Genomic DNA, 12,581 nt, shown 5'->3' on the forward strand with positions numbered 1-12,581 from the left:
TTCCATGAGGAAGAGATGAAAAACAACGATGCAAATCAGCAACAGGAGGCGCTAGCCTAAAGGAATAGCCAAATAAAGGAGAAACCAAATCATGTCAAAAACAAATATGAGTCAATTGACTGGGAATACAAATCATATCACAATAATAACCCTGAATGTTAATGGCCTGAATTCATCAATCAAAAGACACAGACTGGCAGATTGGATTAAAAAGAAAAATCCAACAATATGCTGCCTGCAAGAGACTCATCTCATAGAAAGAGACACCCATAGACTAAAGGTGAAAGGATGGGGACAAACATACCATGCACACGGACACAGCAAAAAAGCTGGAGTATCCATCCTCATCTCAGATAATGTGGACTTCAAACCAAAACTAGTCAGAAGGGATAAAGAAGGACATTACATGCTGCTTAAGGGAAGCATAAATCAGCAAGACATAACAATCATAAATATCTATGCCCCGAACATTGGCTCATCCACGTACGTCAAACAAATCCTTCTCAATTCCAGAAACCAAATAGACCACAACACAATAATACTAGGCGATTTTAACACACCTCTCTCACCACTGGATAGATCGTCCAAACAAAAATTGAATAAAGAAACTATAGATCTCAACAACACAATCAGCAATTTAGACTTAACGGACATATATAGAATATACCATCCAACACAGAATGAATACACTTTCTTCTCAGCAGCACATGGATCCTTCTCTAAAATAGACCATATTTTATGCCACAAAGCTACTGTTAGTAAATACAAGAAGATAGAGATACTACCTTGTACTCTATCAGATCATAATGGATTGAAATTAGAAATAAATGACAGAATAAAAAACAGAAACTTCTCCAATACCTGGAGACTAAATAATACACTATTATATGATGAATGGATAACAGAAGACATCAGGAGGGAAATAAAAAAATTCTTAGAAGTAAACGAGAACAAAGACACATCATATCAAAATCTCTGGGACACTATGAAAGCAGTACTTAGAGGAAGATTTATTTCATGGGGTGCATTCAAAAAAAGAAGTAGAAATCAACAAATAAACGAGTTAACACTACAGCTCAAAGCACTAGAAAAAGAAGAGCAGACCAATACCAAAAGTAGTAGAAGACAGGAAATAGTTAAAATCAGAGCCGAAATCAACGAAATCGAAACAAAAGAAACAATCGGAAAAATTAATAAAATAAATAGTTGGTTCTTTGAAAAAATAAATAAAATTGATAAACCCTTAGCCACACTAACAAAGAGAAAGAGGGAGAAAACTCAAATTACTAAAATTCGGAATGAACAAGGAAACATCACAACAGACACGAGTGAAATACAAAACATAATTAGAAGCTATTTCGAAAATCTATACTTCAACAAAACAGAAAACATTGAAGACATCAACAAATTTCTAGAGACATATGAACTACCTAAACTGAACGAGGAGGACATACACAACTTAAATAAACCAATTTCAAGCAATGAAATAGAAGAGGTCATCAAAAGCCTACCAACAAAGAAAAGTCCAGGACCAGATGGGTTCTCAGCCGAGTTCTACAAAACCTTTAAAGAAGAGCTCATTCCAATACTCCTCAAACTATTCCATGAAATAGAAGAGGAGGGAACCCTACCAAACTCGTTCTATGAAGCCAATATCACCCTGATACCTAAACCAGACAGAGACACATCAAGGAAAGAAAATTTCAGACCAATATCCTTAATGAACATCGATGCAAAAATTCTCAACAAAATTTTAGCAAATCGCATACAAATATATATTAAAAAGATAGTGCACCACGATCAAGTGGGTTTTATCCCAGGGATGCAAGGTTGGTTCAACATTCGGAAATCAATAAATGTCATTCACCATATCAACAGACTTAAAGTTAAGAATCACATGATTATTTCAATAGATGCAGAAAAAGCATTTGATAAAATACAGCATCCCTTCATGCTCAAAACACTAGAAAAAATTGGGGTAATGGGAACATTCCTAAACATTATAAAGGCCATCTACGCTAAGCCCATGGCTAATATCATTCTAAATGGTGAAAAACTGAAAGCGTTCCCCCTAAAAACTGGAACAAGGCAGGGATGCCCTCTTTCACCGCTTCTATTCAACATCGTCCTTGAGACTCTAGCCAGAGCAATCAGACAAACCAAAGAAATTAAAGGGATACGAATAGGAAAAGAAGAACTCAAACTATCCCTGTTCGCTGATGACATGATTATATATTTAGAGGAACCTGGAAATTCCACCAGAAAACTTTTAGAACTCATAAGTGAATTCAGTAAAGTAGCAGGTTACAAGATCAATGCTCATAAATCTAATGCATTTTTATACATAAGTGATGAATCTTCAGAAAGAGAAATTAGGAAAACTACCCCATTCACAATAGCATCGAAGAAAATAAAATACTTGGGAATCAATCTCACAAAAGAGGTGAAAGACCTCTACAATGAGAACTACAGAACACTAAAGAAAGAAATTCAAGAAAACCTTAGAAGATGGAAAGATCTCCCATGTTCCTGGATAGGCAGAATTAATATCGTCAAAATGGCTATACTACCTAAAGTTCTATACAGATTCAATGCAATTCCAATTAAAATCCCAATGATGTACCTCGCAGAAATAGAGCAAGCAATTATGAAATTCATCTGGAAGAATAAAAAACCTAGAATAGCTAAAGCAATCCTCAGTAGCAAGAGCGAAGCAGGGGGTATTGCAATACCAGATCTTCAACTCTACTACAAAGCAATAGTAACAAAAACGGCATGGTATTGGTACCAAAATAGACAGGTAGATCAATGGTACAGAATAGAGGACATGGACACAAACCCAAATAAATACAATTTTCTCATACTAGACAAAGGTTCCAACAATATGCAATGGAGAAAAGATAGCCTCTTCAACAAATGGTGCTGGGAAAACTGGAAAACTATATGCAATAGAATGAAACTAAACCCCTATCTCTCACCCTACACAAAACTCAACTCAAAATGGATCAAGGACCTCGGAATCAGACCAGAGACCCTGCATCTTATAGAAGAAAAAGTAGGTCCAAATCTTCAACTTGTTGGCTCAGGATCAGATTTCCTTAACAGAACTCCCATAGCACAAGAAATAAAAGCAAGAATAAACAACTGGGATAGATTCAAACTAAAAAGCTTTCTGTCAGCAAAGGAAACTATCAGAAATGTGAAGAGAGAGCCTACAGAGTGGGAGAATATCTTTGCCAACCATACCTCAGATAGAGCGCTAATTTCCAGAATCTATAAAGAACTCAAAAAACTCTACACGAAGAATACAAATAATCCAATCAACAAATGGGCTAAGGAAATGAACAGACACTTCACAGAAGAAGATGTACAAGTAATCAACAGATATATGAAAAAATGTTCAACATCCCTAGTAATAAGGGAAATGCAAATCAAAACTACCCTAAGATTTCATCTCACCCCAATTAGAATGGCGATTATCAAGAATACAAGCAACAATAGGTGTTGGCGAGGATGTGGTGAAAAAGGAACACTCATACATTGCTGGTGGGGTTGCAAATTAGTGCAACCACTCTGGAAAGCAGTGTGGAGATTCCTCAGAAAGCTTGGAATGGAAACACCATTTGACCCAGCTATCCCACTCCTTGGCCTATACCCAAAGGACTTAAAAGCAGCATACTACAGAGATACAGCCACATCAATGTTCATTGCTGCTCAATTCACCATAGCCAGATTGTGGAACCAACCTAGATGTCCTTCGGTTGATGAATGGATAAAGAAACTGTGGCATATTTATACAATGGAATATTACTTCGCAATGAAGAATGATAAAATTATGGCATTTGTAGGCAAATGGTCGAAATTGGAGAATATCATGCTAAGTGAGATAAGCCAATCTCAAAAAACTAAAGGACGAATGATCTCGCTGATAAGCGGATGAGGACATATAATGGGGGGTGGGACGGGCTAGCATTAGGTTTAGGGTTAGGTTTAGAGTTAGGCTAAGGAGAGCAGTTAGAATGAAGGAAAGAAGGACTGTGTAGAGGGAAAAGAGGGGTGGGAGGGGTGGGAGGGGTGGGAGGGGTGGGGGGGAGGGGAAAAATATAATAAACATCATTACCCTATGTAAACGTAAAAAAAAAATAAATAAATTAAAAAAAAAGAAAAAAAAAAGATAAAGAAACTGTGGTATATATATACAATGGAATATTACTCAGCCATAAAGAATGATAAAATTATGGCATTTGCAGGCAAATGGATGAAACTGGAGAATATCATGCTAAGTGAGAGAAGCCAATCTCAAAAAACCAAAGGACGAATGATATTGCTAATAAGTTGATGATAACACATAATGGGGGTTGGGAGGAGTTAGTGTTAGGTTTAGAGTTAGGGTTAGGGAGGGGGGCAAGAATGGAGGAAGGAAGGACTGTATGTAGGGAAAAGAGGGGTGGGAGGGGTGGGGGGGAAAGGGAAAAAATAATAGAATGAATCAAACAACATTACCCTATGTAAATTTATGATTACACAATGGTATGCCTTTATGCCATGTAGAAACAGAAAAACAACACGTATCCCATTTGTTTTACAATAATAAAAAAAATATTTACTTTTTCTCACTCTGTTCTCTCTAAAATTAAAAAAATATATAAACATAATTTAAACAATGTATTTATTAGAAGAAAATCCATAATAATCTCCTTCTCCTAAAAATAATAAATATTTAGCTCTGTTAACAAGGTGCTCATTAAAGAATCATATTTAAACTTTTTACATGTTTTTAAAATCTAACTTGGTATAAATATATAGCAACAAGAATATCTTAAAACAAAAATCTGAGTTTATTATGTAATCAATCATTGTTCCTTTTTCAATACATAAATACTTAGACAAAATTCGAGAGAATACTAAAAGGGGCAAACTAGGATAAGAAGAATCTCATGCTTTCCATTCACTAACATAAAGTTGACAGACTGGAGTATAACTTAAAATATCTGGAGCTCAAGCTTATAAATTATGCTTAAATAAAGGCAAAATGAGAATCACAAGTTTTATATATACTTTTAAAATTTTTATTTATTTTGATCCATTTAAAAATGGGGTAAAACTTGTTTCTCTGGTTGTACATGATGTAGAGTCATATTATTTGTGTAATCATACCTATATGTAGAGTAATGATGTTTGTCTCATTCTGTTATTTTTCCTTTTGCCCACCCCTCGCCCCTTTTTTTCCTCTAATCTATCCATTTTTCCTCAATTTTTGCCTCTCTCCTACTCCCTGTTAAGTATCATTATCCACTTATAAGAGAAATCATTCAGTCCTTTTTTTTTTGGGATTGGCTTATCTCACTTAGCATGATATTTTCCAACTTCATCTATTTACCTGCAAATGCCATAATTTTATTCTTCTTTAGATTGAGTAATATTCCATTATATATATATATATATATATATATATATATATATACATATGTATATCACAGTTTCTTATTCATCAACTGGAGGGCATCTAGGTTGGTTCCACAATCTAGCTATTGTAATTGAGGATGTATGGACATTGATGTGGTTGCATCACTATAGTATGCTGATTTTAAGTTATTTGGGTAGGCCAAGGAGTGGGAAAGCTGGGTCAAATGGTGGTTCCATTCCAAGTTCTCTAAGGAATTTCCACACTGCTTTCCACAGGGGCTGCACTAATTTGCAACCCTTCCAGCAATGTATCAATGTACCTTTTTTTCCCCCATCCTCATCAACACCTATTGTTGCTTGTATTTTTGATAATTGCCATTCAAATTGGGGTGAGATGAAATCATAGGGTAGTTTTGATTTGCATTTCTCTTATTACTAGAGATGTTGAACACTTTTTTAATATATCTGTTGATTGCTTGTACATCTTCAGTGAAGTATCTGCTCATTTCCTTGACACATTTGTTAATTGGGCTATATGTACTCTTGTTGTAAAGGTTTTGAGTTCTTTATAGATTCTGGAGATAAGTGGTCTATCTGAAGTAAGGGTGGCAGATATTTTCTCCAACTCCGTAGGCTCTCTTTTTACATTGCTGATAGTTTTCTTTGCTGGGGAAATACTTTTTAGTTTGAATCTATCCCAATTACTGATTCCCACTTGTATTTCTTGTGCTTTGGGAGTCATGTTAATGAAGTGTTGTCCTAAGCCAACATGATGAAGATTTGGGCAACAGACTCACACCAAGGCACATTATTATGAAAATACATACCATACAAAATAAAGGTAAAATTTTAAAGGCTGTGAGAGAAAAAATATCAAATTACATTTAGGGGGAAACCAATATGGTTATCAGCAAATTTCTCAAACAAGACCCTAAAAGTTAGAAGGACCTGTAAAAGCATTTTTTCAAGTTCTGAAATAAAATGGATGCCAATAATCTTATACCCAGCAAAACTTATCTTCTGATTCGATGATGAAATTACAACCTTTAATGATAAACAAAACAAAAAGAATTTACAAATAGAAACCCAGCACTACGGAACATTCTCAGCAAAATATTTCATGAGGAAGTAATGAAAATCAATGATGTAAGTCAGCAAAGGGAGGAACTATCCTAAAGAAATAGCCAGATAAGGGAGGATCCAAGCCAAGTTCAAAACCAAAAATAAGCCAAAATGACCGGGTATAACAATTCATATCTCAATAATAACCCTGAATGTTAATGGCCCGAAGTCATCAATCAAAAGACATAGACTGTCAGATTGGAATAAAAAGAATAACCCAACAATATGCTGCCTTCAAAGACTCATCTCATAGAAGAGAATATCTAAACACTAATGGTGAAAGGATAGGAAAAATCATATTTTATGTACTTTTAATATAACTATTTTATTTTAATTTCTGTATTGTATTCCATTTAAAATAATGGAGTCCATTTTATTTAACCTTTCATTACTAACAGATATTTGAATTGTTTCCAGTGTTCATATATTGCTGCAGTAATTTGTCTTTTGCATGGTGAATATATAGGAATATATAGGTATTCCTACTATATATATGCCCAAGAATGAAGTCATTGAGTAACAACAGAAATATATGTCTATCTACATAATACCACCAGAGATTTCAAAAGTGGTTGTAAAAATCCACATTAATATCCAGGTGCAGTTTTTCATGCTTGTGATTCCAGTTGTTTGGGAGGCTGAGGTAGGACTATCATGAGTTCAGTCTCAGTAAATGGGAGGGCAGTCTCTAAATAAAATGCAAAAATTGGGCTAGGGACATGACTCAATGTTCAAGTGCTCTTGAGCTCAATAGCTGGTACAAAACAATTCACAAGCATGGCAGTTTATAAGATTCCACATATTCTATCTCCTTTCAAATCTGTTTTGTTCTTTTTAGATATACAGGACAATAGAGTGTATTTTGACATATAATATATACATGGAATGTAATATTCTAATTAAGTTCTGATTGTTGTGCTTAGATAAGATGTGGAGTTTTATTTGTTGTATATTCATATATGAACATAGGAAATTTACACCTGATTCATTCTACAGAATTTTCTATTCCCCCTCCCTTTTCTTTATATCCCTTTGGCTAGTCCAATGAAATTTTATTCTTCCCTCACCCCTTTTTGTGCGTTAGAAACATGTATCATAGAAAATTTTGGCCTATATATCTTGGGATTGGATTATTGATGTAGCATGTCAGTGCCCAGTTTTAAAAATTTGAATGATATTACTAATTATTAAAATTTTGATTAATTTTCTATAAAAAATTTGATGGTGTTTTGGTTCTCATTTTATATCTTGTGTAGATTTAAACATACTAATATGCCATCAAACAACATTATCTATCAGTATGCCTTTCCAAAATTTTAAATATTTTGTTTTATTTGAAGAATCTACCTTGTAGTTATATGTGTTGTACTTAATGATTTCTAACTCACTTTTGACAAGTTATTGTCTCTAGGATAGTTGAAAGTATGTTTAAATAAAAATTCATGTGTTTACTACTTGTTACATACTAGGCATCATTGGGGTAATACTAGACATAGTTTAATTTTTGTCGTGGTTTAGATCTCACTGACAAGACAAGTTGAGTACACTGTACTCATACATTAAACTGTTATCTTTCACATGATATTTTCTCCAAAAATAAAGTTTCTCTCCTTCCAACATAATATAAAATGTTATTTTTAAATTATTTTTATTTTTTTAAATTCTTACTTTCACAGACTGAATTTTGATTCACTGTGCACAAATGGGATACAAATTTTAATTTCTATGGTTGTACACATTGTAGATTAACACCATTTATACAATCATACATATACAAAGGGTAATGATGTCTGTCTCATTTCACATATGTAAAAGACTACTTTTGATGAGATCATGTTGATAGGGTAGAAAAGATAGACTCTCAACAAAGGACAGAGTAGGTAAACATATCACTCAATCTAAACTACATCTTTTTGTTTGAGACTGAGCAGAGATGCTAAGGTGGGTTTCATCAGATATACTCTGATTCCAATCATCTGCTCTACCTAGACATTGCTGTTCTACTATATTCTTGTAAGCATGAAAGAGTGTATATATAGATAGAAGAGTCACAAAAATAAATTATCCAATTCAGTGAGTAAACTCTTTTCTTCAGGACAGAAACTATATCCTCCAAATAATAAGCATGATTTAAAGAAACATGCGTATGTCTGAAACTCCAAGGAAATAAAACAAATATCATGAATCTGTAATGAGAGTTTGTGCATTTGTTCAAACAATTATTTCTGAATATTTTTTGCTAAGCTCTAAAATCAGATAATGCCCATCACTCTATAGAAAGAAAATTGCACATACTGCCAAACAGCAAACTTTTATTATTACTATATTCTCATTGTTTATGGTTTGAATTAGACTTTCTCCATTTGGAATGACCTACATGTAACCCAGTAAATCTCCATTACTGATGGTGAAAACTTTATGTGTTAGGAAAACTGTTTCCAATATTGTTTGCAATATTTTGTCAATTTTTGGTTTGCTCTCAGAGCATAGTGGAGGCTCATCCACTACAGTTCCTAATCTCCAGTGAAATTTTGCATAGCAGGAAGTACACATTACCTGAGCAAACTCTAGAAGTCCATCAGGGACAATACTATTGGCTAAAAAAGCTGTTCACCTGCTATCATTTCTACCTCACTCTGCTTTCCTAACCCATCCCATATAAGTACTTACTTTGTTTTGTAATTTACCTTGACTGAGACAGGAAAGTGAAATGTACCAATATTTGGTGCTTCCAACTAAATCCTACCAACAACACTCCTCAAACCCACCAATATTGGTTAATATCTGGAGTTGCGTTTATCTTGTCCATAATTTTACACTTTCCTTATTTCCTTATTTCCATATTCTCAACATTCAAAACTGAAATAAAAGGTTGATAAAATATGGTTACTTAAATAAATAAAATGCTTATCCTCATGTCACTGTTACTTTTCAAAATATTATCCAAGAACAGCCCCCAGTCTTTCAGTGTTCAAGAATGTAAAGTTCCTTCATACAAGTTTCTGCCATGTAGGTAACTTACAGTCAGCAGTCAAAGGTTTGTGTGAAAGAGTGAATTTGGTCTGTATAAGTTCAGAGCATATTGAGAAAACTGGGTCATGGTGCAATGTGTGGCTAAAAGGGTGTTTACAAATGTGAACATGATAGTATTGTTTGAGTAGGAATGTTTTTGTTTTGTGTCTGTGTGTTATTTGGAGAGATATTTCATTTATTGATTTCCTTTACTGTGATTAAAACTTCTGTGTTTTGTGCATATAGTATGTGTTTTAAACTTTTATGTGATTTAGATATTCAAAGTAATGACTTAAAACTTTCTTTTTGAAACTCAAGCAATAATTAGGTTTTTAATCGAAGGGAACAAAGAATGTGAGAATGTAAAATTAATGTCTATATCCAAATTCTCAGTAAAAAATATTGGTTATTGTGTAGTCAACAAAGCATTTGGTTTTTTTTTTTCATGTTACAAAGGCACTAATAAGAATGAGCAATCTATAATCATAAGGGAAATGGATGACATTTTCACATTTACTGAAGAAGAGGAACCAGACAATTTTTTTCTGTTTTATTACTCATTGTATAAGGTTAAAAAAATAGTTGGTAAAGTTAATGTCAACTACAAAGTAATTGTTTCTTATCTTAAAATAGCAAAAACAATTAAGCACAGTTTTTGATAGGTTGTTGGAAATTGATAAAAGAGAGTAGGGAGTATAGATTGTTCTAGGGAAAAGTGATGGGAAGCTATTACCTATGAAAATATATGAATGTGGTTTGCTCTTGGACTGGGTCAGTCAAGATCAATACTGAATGTCCTATTATGCTGAGCCTGTTTGAAGATGTTACTGGCTTCATACATGTTAGACTATTTAACAGGGATTCTGTTGGCTCATTCCTAAACAACATTTAATATATCCAGCTTGTCTGAGAAAGTGAATTCAAGAAAGAGTTGTAGTTCTTGTATGGTGTTTATAAATATTTACTATTTTTAGGTAGAAGGTAGGAGTCTATTCAGTGATGCCTTCAGTGAACATGCATAGTTTACATTTGTGTAGATAAAAAATGTTTTCTACTAGTAATGGATAGCAGTATTCTTATGTCAATGCATGATATGGGTGACTGTTTTCAAAATTTCATTTGTTAAATTTTCAGAAACTTCTAAATATTGTATTATAACCTGGGTATACTTTGAGTTACATTTATCAAACTTCCTTGTAGTTAATTGTGATCATGTTATTTGGTTCTCTATAAGTGAAAGAGAGTGGAAGTGATACATGACAATGCCTAGTATTGACATACAAATTCCACACTCCTTCATGCTCTTTCCTTTTCTAACTATATGTGATGCTGACATCCAATTTTGTATGGGATGGGATGCTTATAATGATAAAGTGTCTACCACCTCAGTCCAAGAATATAAATTATACCATGGGGGACAGATTTTATATGCATATTCTTCTCTCTTATGAATTGTTACTTAAAAGAGAAGGAGATTTCTCAGGATAATTACTATTGCCTAGGTTGTTTCTACAAATGCATAGAGTAATTTTTGAGATGGAAATAATTGCACTTGATATAAAATAAGTAAAAAAAAGAGTTTAAATGTTTATCTTACCCTGGCCTATTTATGTGTTTGAGGTGTGTGTGTCAACATGGATATGAATAGAAGTCTATACTTGGCATAACTCAGCTTATACTCTGTAAGATCTTGAATATGTTTGAATTTGAAGGTACATGAAATGATTTCTCCCTCCAGGTGTCTCCAGTTGACTGTTGGTAAACAAATGAGCCCCAGTCATCATTGACTATATTGGATAATTGTTAGAAATTTTTGTTTGGAATATTAGAGTGTACTAGGAAATATGAGCCAGACTTTGAAATGTTGTGGTTTGCTCCAATTTATTTGTCCACTACCACCAAAGAAAAATGGACCAATCTCAGTAACCTTTTGTTTACTGTGAATCTATATGTTTCTACCACTATCTTATATCCTTTGAAGAACCAAAATTTATATAAATTTAGCATTGATGTTTAAGAGTGTTTGTGTTTTATGTCCTTTGTTTTCTTTGAATTCCATATAAGGTTCGCTACATTTATATCTTAGAGTCTGAAAACTAAACAGCTATTATACACAGGTTTATATTCCATGACCTATATACATCCTTATAGAATTTGTTTTAAAATTCTACTCTCTTTCTATTACTTCCTTCATTTCATAGAGTCACTTTTGTTGTATCTCTCATTCCTTCACTCATCTTCCACTAATTAGAAATATGACCCATTTCTTCCTTTTAGAAGACTGTTTTGGTTCTCTTAGGCTCAGAGTAGAAGAATACATATACCTCTTGATTTCTTCACAGGCTGAGGGATGAAGGAGTTCTCCACATACTTCCTCTTTTGCCTCCTCATTATGGTGATACTCTTCATAAGGTTACTCATATCAGGTAAGATTCTTGCAGAATCTTAACTCTCCAAAAATTAGGTGATGATGAATAAGAATAAAATTCATACCTGGAGAATCAATATATAATTGGACATAGACTATTTGTTCACTTAATACCTAAGCAGTGCTTAGTACAACATCATGATTGTTCAGAAATCAACTATTACTGACCTCAGCAGTAAATTATGACTTACTGATGACATGACAGAGTCCAGGGATTCAGACCATATTTACAGCATTACAGCATTGCTACTGTGCATCATATAAGTAGATGCCCATTTTGCATTGGATGTTCTATCATTAACTTGAATATTCATACACTGCACTTGATACCAAAGTTAGAGATGCATACGGACTAAACAAAGATAATCCTTCTATAAATCTATAAACAATTGAATACCAAGTTTCTACAGTGTAAGTATATGACAGTAACAGAGAAGGTTACACTGAGAATCATACTTGACTCAGAAAAGTAATGGCTATATACATAAGTGATATTTATAGTATGTAGAACAGATTGAGATAAATGTTGAAATGTGAGTTGAGTGTAAGAATATCTTACCTATACACACAGCACCTGAACAATGGGAAAGGATTGTTTTTATTGTATTGTTTT

This window comes from Sciurus carolinensis, unplaced genomic scaffold, assembly GCF_902686445.1.
Source record: "Sciurus carolinensis unplaced genomic scaffold, mSciCar1.2, whole genome shotgun sequence".
Taxonomy (NCBI): Eukaryota; Metazoa; Chordata; class Mammalia; order Rodentia; family Sciuridae; genus Sciurus; species Sciurus carolinensis.